Source organism: Lissotriton vulgaris, chromosome 6 (genome assembly GCF_964263255.1).
Source record: "Lissotriton vulgaris chromosome 6, aLisVul1.2, whole genome shotgun sequence".
Lineage (NCBI taxonomy): Eukaryota > Metazoa > Chordata > Amphibia > Caudata > Salamandridae > Lissotriton > Lissotriton vulgaris.
Window position 1 is genome coordinate 798,222,682 of NC_141694.1, and position 9,424 is coordinate 798,232,105.

Sequence of the window (9,424 nt, forward strand, 5' to 3'; positions counted from 1 at the left end):
TCATCTTGCGAAGGCTGATCTCTAAGGAATGCCTGAGGAAAAAACACTGTTTACCTTCTGAGGTGGACTGCTGCCTATCTACGCCTAGAGTAGTCATAATAGAACACTCTGTTCCAGGCCTTACCTAGATTGGGAGGATGATCCCATGTGACTCTACATTATCATAATTGTATGGTCAGTGCCTTGCTTGGTAATTCCACATCATGACACATGATTAGTCTTGTTACTATGGTGCACACGTAACTGTTTTACCATGACCCAGACTCATCGGTCTGTGGCCAACTTGAGCCGCACGATAATATGTGTCCATTTTGCCGCAAATCTGTATATGCAATCATATGAACTCTGTACTGAAATACCTACAAGTTTTCTCTGACATGAACTGTATAAATATACCATGACCCAGACTCAGGGCCTGTGGCCAAATTGTGCCGCAGGATAATATGTGTCCATTTTGCCGTAAAACGGTATGTGCAATCCTATGAACTCTGTACTGAAATACCCACAAGTTTTCTCAGACATGAATAGTATAAATACATAACACCACCGACTAATGCGATGTATTTTTAACCATGCCGAGATTTGATAACTTTTCCATACATCAGAATTACTTCGACTTGGGTTGTCATGTACCACAGTATATTATGTATTAGATTCAAGAAACATCGTATTTCAAAAAAGTATGGGGTTTAGGGTTAAATGTGTTCACGCATATTGACAATTCGACTTGTACAACATCTATACTGGGTCCGTCTAAATATACTTATGGAAACATACACTGACTAAAATAATGTCTCTAAACCAGCGCTAATCTAGAGTGACGCGCCGTCTTTTCAAAATCAATATACTCGTCACTGCTTGAGCCAACCCGCGTTACCAGGGTAATGAGCTCCAAGTCAAACAATCCACCTGTGGTGCCAATTGGCTAGAGGAGAGATGAGCCTCCTATTAGCATGTAGCCGCAGCACCGCGTGATGTGGATACGCCCCCCTTTCTAGCTCTTTATCTCTGTGAGCTCCGCAAGCGGTCTGCTTGTCAGTTCGAGTAAAGACGAGTATATTTACAACAAGGGGTGGTGAGGGACAGAGTCTCTGAATTAAGCAGAAAGCTCTCACCCAGTCAAGAGATCAGGGCTAGATCCAACACCGTTTTTTAGCTCACTGCACCATCCCAGTTTCAGAACCTGGCTGTATGCAAATTAGTCTGTTCCTGTCCCAGTGCATGATGGGAACAGGGCAAACCAAACTACAAAAGCCAATTCTTACACTGGGAAGGAAACAAGCTCCCGGGGACCGGTTTCTGGCATTACAGCCGTCTTCGGCCCGGTTTGCTTGAATCCTGATGGTGCAATGAGCAAGGGTCTCACATCTGAGAATACCCTTCCACGCATAGGGTGGACAAAAATATTTACAACAAGGGGTGGTGAGGGACAGAGTCTCTGAATTAAGCAGAAAGCTCTCACCCAGTCAAGAGATCAGGGCTAGATCCAACACCGTTTTTTAGCTCACTGCACCATCCCAGTTTCAGAACCTGGCTGTATGCAAATTAGTCTGTTCCTGTCCCAGTGCATGATGGGAACAGGGCAAACCAAACTACAAAAGCCAATTCTTACACTGGGAAGGAAACAAGCTCCCGGGGACCGGTTTCTGGCATTACAGCCGTCTTCGGCCCGGTTTGCTTGAATCCTGATGGTGCAATGAGCAAGGGTCTCACATCTGAGAATACCCTTCCACGCATAGGGTGGACAAAAATATTTACAACAAGGGGTGGTGAGGGACAGAGTCTCTGAATTAAGCAGAAAGCTCTCACCCAGTCAAGAGATCAGGGCTAGATTCAACACCGTTTTTTAGCTCACTGCACCATCCCAGTTTCAGAACCTGGCTGTATGCAAATTAGTCTGTTCCTGTCCCAGTGCATGATGGGAACAGGGCAAACCAAACTACAAAAGCCAATTCTTACACTGGGAAGGAAACAAGCTCCCGGGGACCGGTTTCTGGCATTACAGCCGTCTTCGGCCCGGTTTGCTTGAATCCTGATGGTGCAATGAGCAAGCCCTGATCTTTGGACTGGGTAAGAGTGGTCTGCTCAATTCAGACACTCTGTTCATCACCACCCCCTTTTGTAAATCGATTTTGGCCACTATAGGTGTGGCAGGGTATACTCAGACATGAGTCCCTTTCTCACTGCTCCATCAGGATTCAAGCAAGCCGGGCCGAAGAGGCTGAAATGCCAGAAACCGGTCCCCGGTAGCTTGTCTCCTTTCTGGTAAAGAATTGGCTTGGTAGTTTAGTCTGCCCTGTTCCCATGATGCACTGGGCCAGGGACAGACTGATTTGCATATAGCCAGGTTCTGAGCTGGGATGGGGCAGTGAGATAAATAACGGTGATGGATCAAGCCCTGATCTTTGGACTGGGTAAGAGTGGTCTGCTCAATTCAGACACTCTGTTCATCACCACCCCCTTTTGTAAATCGATTTTGGCCACTATAGGTGTGGCAGGGTATACTCAGACATGAGTCCCTTTCTCACTGCTCCATCAGGATTCAAGCAAGCCGGGCCGAAGAGGCTGAAATGCCAGAAACCGGTCCCCGGTAGCTTGTCTCCTTTCTGGTAAAGAATTGGCTTGGTAGTTTAGTCTGCCCTGTTCCCATGATGCACTGGGCCAGGGACAGACTGATTTGCATATAGCCAGGTTCTGAGCTGGGATGGGGCAGTGAGATAAATAACGGTGATGGATCAAGCCCTGATCTTTGGACTGGGTAAGAGTGGTCTGCTCAATTCAGACACTCTGTTCATCACCACCCCCTTTTGTAAATCGATTTTGGCCACTATAGGTGTGGCAGGGTATACTCAGACATGAGTCCCTTTCTCACTGCTCCATCAGGATTCAAGCAAGCCGGGCCGAAGAGGCTGAAATGCCAGAAACCGGTCCCCGGTAGCTTGTCTCCTTTCTGGTAAAGAATTGGCTTGGTAGTTTAGTCTGCCCTGTTCCCATGATGCACTGGGCCAGGGACAGACTGATTTGCATATAGCCAGGTTCTGAGCTGGGATGGGGCAGTGAGATAAATAACGGTGATGGATCAAGCCCTGATCTTTGGACTGGGTAAGAGTGGTCTGCTCAATTCAGACACTCTGTTCATCACCACCCCCTTTTGTAAATCGATTTTGGCCACTATAGGTGTGGCAGGGTATACTCAGACATGAGTCCCTTTCTCACTGCTCCATCAGGATTCAAGCAAGCCGGGCCGAAGAGGCTGAAATGCCAGAAACCGGTCCCCGGTAGCTTGTCTCCTTTCTGGTAAAGAATTGGCTTGGTAGTTTAGTCTGCCCTGTTCCCATGATGCACTGGGCCAGGGACAGACTGATTTGCATATAGCCAGGTTCTGAGCTGGGATGGGGCAGTGAGATAAATAACGGTGATGGATCAAGCCCTGATCTTTGGACTGGGTAAGAGTGGTCTGCTCAATTCAGACACTCTGTTCATCACCACCCCCTTTTGTAAATCGATTTTGGCCACTATAGGTGTGGCAGGGTATACTCAGACATGAGTCCCTTTCTCACTGCTCCATCAGGATTCAAGCAAGCCGGGCCGAAGAGGCTGAAATGCCAGAAACCGGTCCCCGGTAGCTTGTCTCCTTTCTGGTAAAGAATTGGCTTGGTAGTTTAGTCTGCCCTGTTCCCATGATGCACTGGGCCAGGGACAGACTGATTTGCATATAGCCAGGTTCTGAGCTGGGATGGGGCAGTGAGATAAATAACGGTGATGGATCAAGCCCTGATCTTTGGACTGGGTAAGAGTGGTCTGCTCAATTCAGACACTCTGTTCATCACCACCCCCTTTTGTAAATCGAGTAAAGACGAGAGCGAGGTAAGAGCCTGTTCTCCATCTCAAGGCGATTCTGGCGGCCCACTTATTTACATGTCAGGGAGATGTTTTTTTAACAAGGTCGGGCCCATTTTGGCGTTTCATGTAATGCGCTGAGGCCACCGTTTAATTTTGGGAGATGTTTTTTAACAATGTCGGGCCCATTTTGCCGTTCCATGCAATGCGCTTAGGCCACCGATTCCAATGCGCTGCCACGCACAGGGGGTAGATGCGATTCTTCTTTTATCTCACCAGAGCAATTATCTGCTACCGCATGACTGATTAATTCACAATCGTTCTCACTTGGAATTCTCAGCATAATGTCCGTACCTTTATATATTTGTCAATAGGATGTACACTATTTAATACTAGGTTTTTGCAATTACAGGAAGAGTTTAGTGCCGCCGTAATGACACATTTAGAACCCGAATCTTGAGCGGGTGTCACGCCTTTTTTTTAACCATCCTAATGCTTTAGCTGTATATGCCAGATACCGGAATTGATTTGTTTATAATCTTCTTAAACACCCACAAGCACTACCCATGATGTATGCTCCGTAAATCTAATCTGCACACACAGCAACTAGGATGCCCACACGTAGCCGGCATTCACTTTTAACGTCTGTATTTTCCCATTATGCTAAGCTCTGATTCAATGAACATCATGTCTACTAGTTCACAAACCGACCAACCTTGTCCCTGATCCACATCCCCTGTCCTTCCTCCACAGATTCTGTCCTGTTGACTGTTGGCAACATACATTGGGAGATTCATTACCCCAGAGGATTTTTGTCCAGTAAAGTGAGTCTTTGTACCGCATCCTTAGTACATTAGGTCCCCAGTCTGTCGCCACCTTATTGTAACATTGAGACTTTATATCTCACCACAGATGCTAAGGAGCTATCGAAAGCCCACTAGGATCGTCCATTGATGGTTCCATCCTACCACAAGTAGGTTCCTACATGATTACCCACATGAATCTTTCACCACACTGTACTTCATGCACTGAATCACCTTTGTTATTTCCAGGTGCTCTCTACCCAACCCTGTCCTGATGAAGACCCCACATTGAGGAACAAACCACCCTCCTTCCAACAGGGGTCAAAACGTAGACTACCACACACCCTAAAACCCATAGGAATAGAACAAACCAATTTATATGTACCTATGTGTTATGAAGAAAGGGGAACTATGGACCAAAACTAGGCTGTAAAGGTTTCACTGTATATAAATGCAATTGTGCCTATGTCACTATACCTTTACCATGTCCCTCACTCATCTATTCACCCCATTACCCAAAAACCTTCCTTTTCTCTATCACACGGTGAGAACTGTAAATATTACATGCACTAGGAATTTATCTAAGTTGATACATGGAGTAATATTAATGCTTTGAATTACAAGACAATCTAGTGAATGTTTCACTTAAGAAAATAAAAAATCTTCTTTTCTGCTGAATAGAATTGGAACTGATTTGTGGTGAATTGTGTTGTCTTCCCATGTCTAAATTAGAACGAACTACCACAACCATTTCTTGAACGTATTGTTTTCTTGACCCAGGTCGGGTAGTTTTATGGGTTAACCCCGTTAAAACTCAAGGCCAATCTAGGGTGAGGAAAACAGGTGCGTGATCTGACATAGTTATCAGGTATATTTTGGTGTTCCTAATATCTCTGGCTAAATATTGGCTTAAAATAAATATAATATAACCTGGAGTATGTGCGATGCACATGGGAGATGGAAGTGTAGTCTTTATCTTGAGGGTGTTGCTTTCCCCATGCATCTGTCAAGCCCATTTCATGGAAGACCTGCTTAATGCTTTTGGCATAGGTACCTGTTTGCGTCCTATGCGGGTGTGTGCTATCTAAATCTGGATACCATGTAAGGTTAAAATCTCCCATGAGGATGATATCTCCCGCCGCAAAACCCTCCATGAGAGTCAACAAATTATTAATGTATGGCCCTTGGTTTGTGTTTGGAGCATAGGTGGATACCCCTGCACACATCCTTCCCCATATTTCTCCCTTCACCATTACTTTTCTTTCCTCCTTATCTGTTTTGTAACCTTTGGGGTGAAATCGTATAGCAGAGTGGAATAGTAGTGCCACCCCATTATGTTTTGTAAAATGTTTGTATATGAGGAGGAATGACTTGTGTTTTAATCTATGGTCCTCTGATCATTTTAGATGTGTTTCCTGTAAAGCCACTATGTTGTAGTGCTGATCATTGAGATACTTCCGAAGTTTGTGTCACTTATTCAGGGAGTTACGGCCCGTATGTTCCATGAAAGTGTTTTAAGTGTCATACCCTCTGTCGTAGGGAAACCTCCCTCCTTGGAAGATCTGTTCTGCTTTAGGGAATATCCTGTTGATCCTCCCCTTTCCTTACGTTCTCTCCCCACCTCCTACTAGGCCTCAATATCCTACCTACAGCCGATTGAGTGTTGAATAGCCCAACTTGCACCGTATCTTGTAGACCCTGATTACCTGTTAACTAATAAACAAAAAGAAAAAATCCATAACGAAAACAGATCCTAGTGTCCCGATGTAAGAGTTCTTGTCTTGATTGCCTATGATACTGGAGTGCCGCTTGCAGGAATATAAGGTTGATTGATGCTGTGAGAATTAAATGGGCAATAGTTGCATGAGTGTTGGCAGTTTCAGGAAGACCTGCAAAGCCTTTGTGTTTTGGATGAGGTCCTTCATGGCCCCGCCTTGTCCAGGTCTCCCGTGGGGACCCTGCCTTACCCTCGTTATGTCTCTGCCCATTATGCCATATTTATTGTTTCCTTTGCTTTGGGAATTGTTGTTAAAGCCGGGGGCCGAGCCCCATTGGACTCGTGGATGGTACTTCTGTTGAATCTGTTACTTTGTCTGTGTTCTCTTCTTCAGGAAAGTGTTTCCCCAATAGACGCCTGGCCTCTTTCACATCTGTGATGTGGTGGTTTCTTTTTCAGAATTCATAGGATATCCCAAACGGATAAGTCCATCTATATCTGATGTTGTCAGATCTGAGTTTCTCTGTAACTGGGTGGAATTGCTGAGGTCGGGCTAGTATGGCTGGAGGCACATCCTGAAAATGTGAACAGGAGGCTCCTTGAACGGATGCTGTCTCTCTTTTCCATGCCACTTGCAAAATTGATTATTTGGTTTTAAATGAGTGCAGTTTAGCGATAATATCCCTTAGTCACTGTTTCTAACCCGGTGCTTATCTCCCGCCTCTATGTATTCTGTCAATTTTAATGTTTGCTGTGGGGGCATTTATTAGTTCCGCAAACAGACCCTTCACAAAGTCTTCTAGGTCTGGTCCCTCCACTCCTTCTTCCAAGTGCTAGATCCTTATGTTTTCCTACGTGACCTGTTTCCAGATCTTCACCTTTGACAATTGCTTTTTATAGATGTGCCTAGAGGGCAGCTGTAGTCTCCTTCATGCGTTCAGCTGTTTGGTCCAGTTCCGCTGTTTCCCGCCGAGTGCACATCGTGCCATATGGACAGTAGTTTTTCTGAGAGGTTGACTTTCAGTGCAGGCATAGAGGAGGCCTCATCTCCCTTTAGTTCTTCCCTTAGCTCTTTTTTAAAGTCATTCAAGGGAGACACAATAATCTCTTTCATGAGGGCCATTGGATCGGAGTCCGCCTTGCTGTGTAGGTTTCAATCTGCTTCTCCTGGGGCAAAGTAGTTGGAGACCCTGTTGCTTTGCTGTTTTTTTGGAGGAATAAATGAGGCTGGAATTTCTGATTGTGTGTGTCTGGGTGTAGGGCAGTCGACTCAAGTGGATTCCCATCCTACCTCTCCCAGATCGCTGTGCGTGGCGTTCATCAGCCCTGCACTGTATGGTGGTGCTCCAGAGTGATTATTTATCCCACAGCCCCCTGTCTTCAGTAGATCCCTTGTGAGCAGAGCAAGACATTTTGGTGCAAAATGTATTGCTTCTTGTCTAGGACATAGGCTGCTCAGGTGAGCTCCTTGTCTTTATTCCCTCGTGGGGCTCTCTCTGTTTCCTTGGGCACCATCTTAGGGCCAGGCAAGGGTCTACCAAGCTTTCACTTCTTGAAATGAGTTACTTGTTGGGCCTATCTCTGGTGTCCACCCCTTGATCAGTGGACAAGCCTCCAGGTTTCAGAAAACAGCTGCCTTTGTGATTATTTGAACGTCCAGTCCAGTGATGGCCTCTTTTTCTTGAGGATTAGTATTGTGCATCCGTTGCCATTTTGAGGTCAGGCAGCCTGGTGCAACTGCCCTCCACAACCCACGCCTGCCCCCCCTGCAGTTCATGTGCTGGGGGAGTGTGCCCGCTCTCACCACATCTCCTGACCCTGCCGCCGTCGCCTCCCACCTTCTTTGGGGCCACTGCTGGTGTTGGTACATGATCCTCACAAGCCTCCTTCCCTCGCCGAGGCACCCTTCGCCTCACGAGGGCCACAAATGGGTTTGAGTCAGCGCTTCATGGTGCCAGTCGTGATATCGCCCCCGATCACGGTGCAACAGAGCCCCTCAAGTCCATCAGTGACTCCACATCAATGTCAGTGGGTCTTTCCCTGCCCAACTGGCGATGTGGTCACCTTGCCACACTCACTGCTGACACCACATCAGAGTCTGGACTTCTGATTATCCTGCAGCATCGGATGTCTGTGCTGATCAAAAAACTCCTGATTCAGACTGCCTCCATCGTCGGTGTTGTAATAAGTACACCTTTTCTGATCCTGTTTTCTAGCTAAATCTTACATATTTTGGGATGTTTGCTACTGAGAGGTGTGGCTTAGGTCCACTCCGCTATCTCGGCCTGCCTAGGGCGGGCAAATCGAAAATGACTCTTGCAGTGCTTCTTTTCTCAAATAATCATGACCTCATATATAACAAACTGCATACAGTAGTTTACTGAGTATATGAGATTGCCTAGATACAAATAAAAGTACTTTACCTGTCTCTTCTAAATTAACAGTCCACTCAGGCAGTTTTTCATCAGGTGACAAAATGTTGGTGATTTGTGGCAACCTCCTGCATTTTGAATTCTATGGGCCTCATTAAGATGACAGTCAGATGAGTGTCTGATCGACATCATAGCGGTAATGGGACCGACCGACAAGTAGTCGGAGGTTCCACCCGCCAAATTATGATGTGACTGCCAAGTAGGCTATCGTGATCCTAACTTTTTCTATGACTGCTTGTGCCATGACCTGAAAAGGGCCACAATGGACAAAGGGATGTTTGGGGGTCACCCCCCCCCCCCCTGGGCCCATAGCGAAGGCCCACAGAGGATCGGCTGCCTTTTCATGGCGGTCGGATCCCCATGAAAAGACAGTCAGAATGGGCCATCAAATGCTGCCCCCTCCTTTTTTTTTAAAAACCCCAGGGAGGTGGTGGTCCCCAGGACCTGGGAGATTTTGCCCCCCAAATATATATATAATTATGTTGCAACTTTCCATTATTTTTGGGAATTTTGTTTATGGACTTATCATCACATGAATTGTATTGCCAATCAATGTCGTTATTTTACCCTTACAACCTGTTTCTTTAGGTGTTTGGGCTTTTAATTTTCATTTAACCCACCGCCCACTCCTG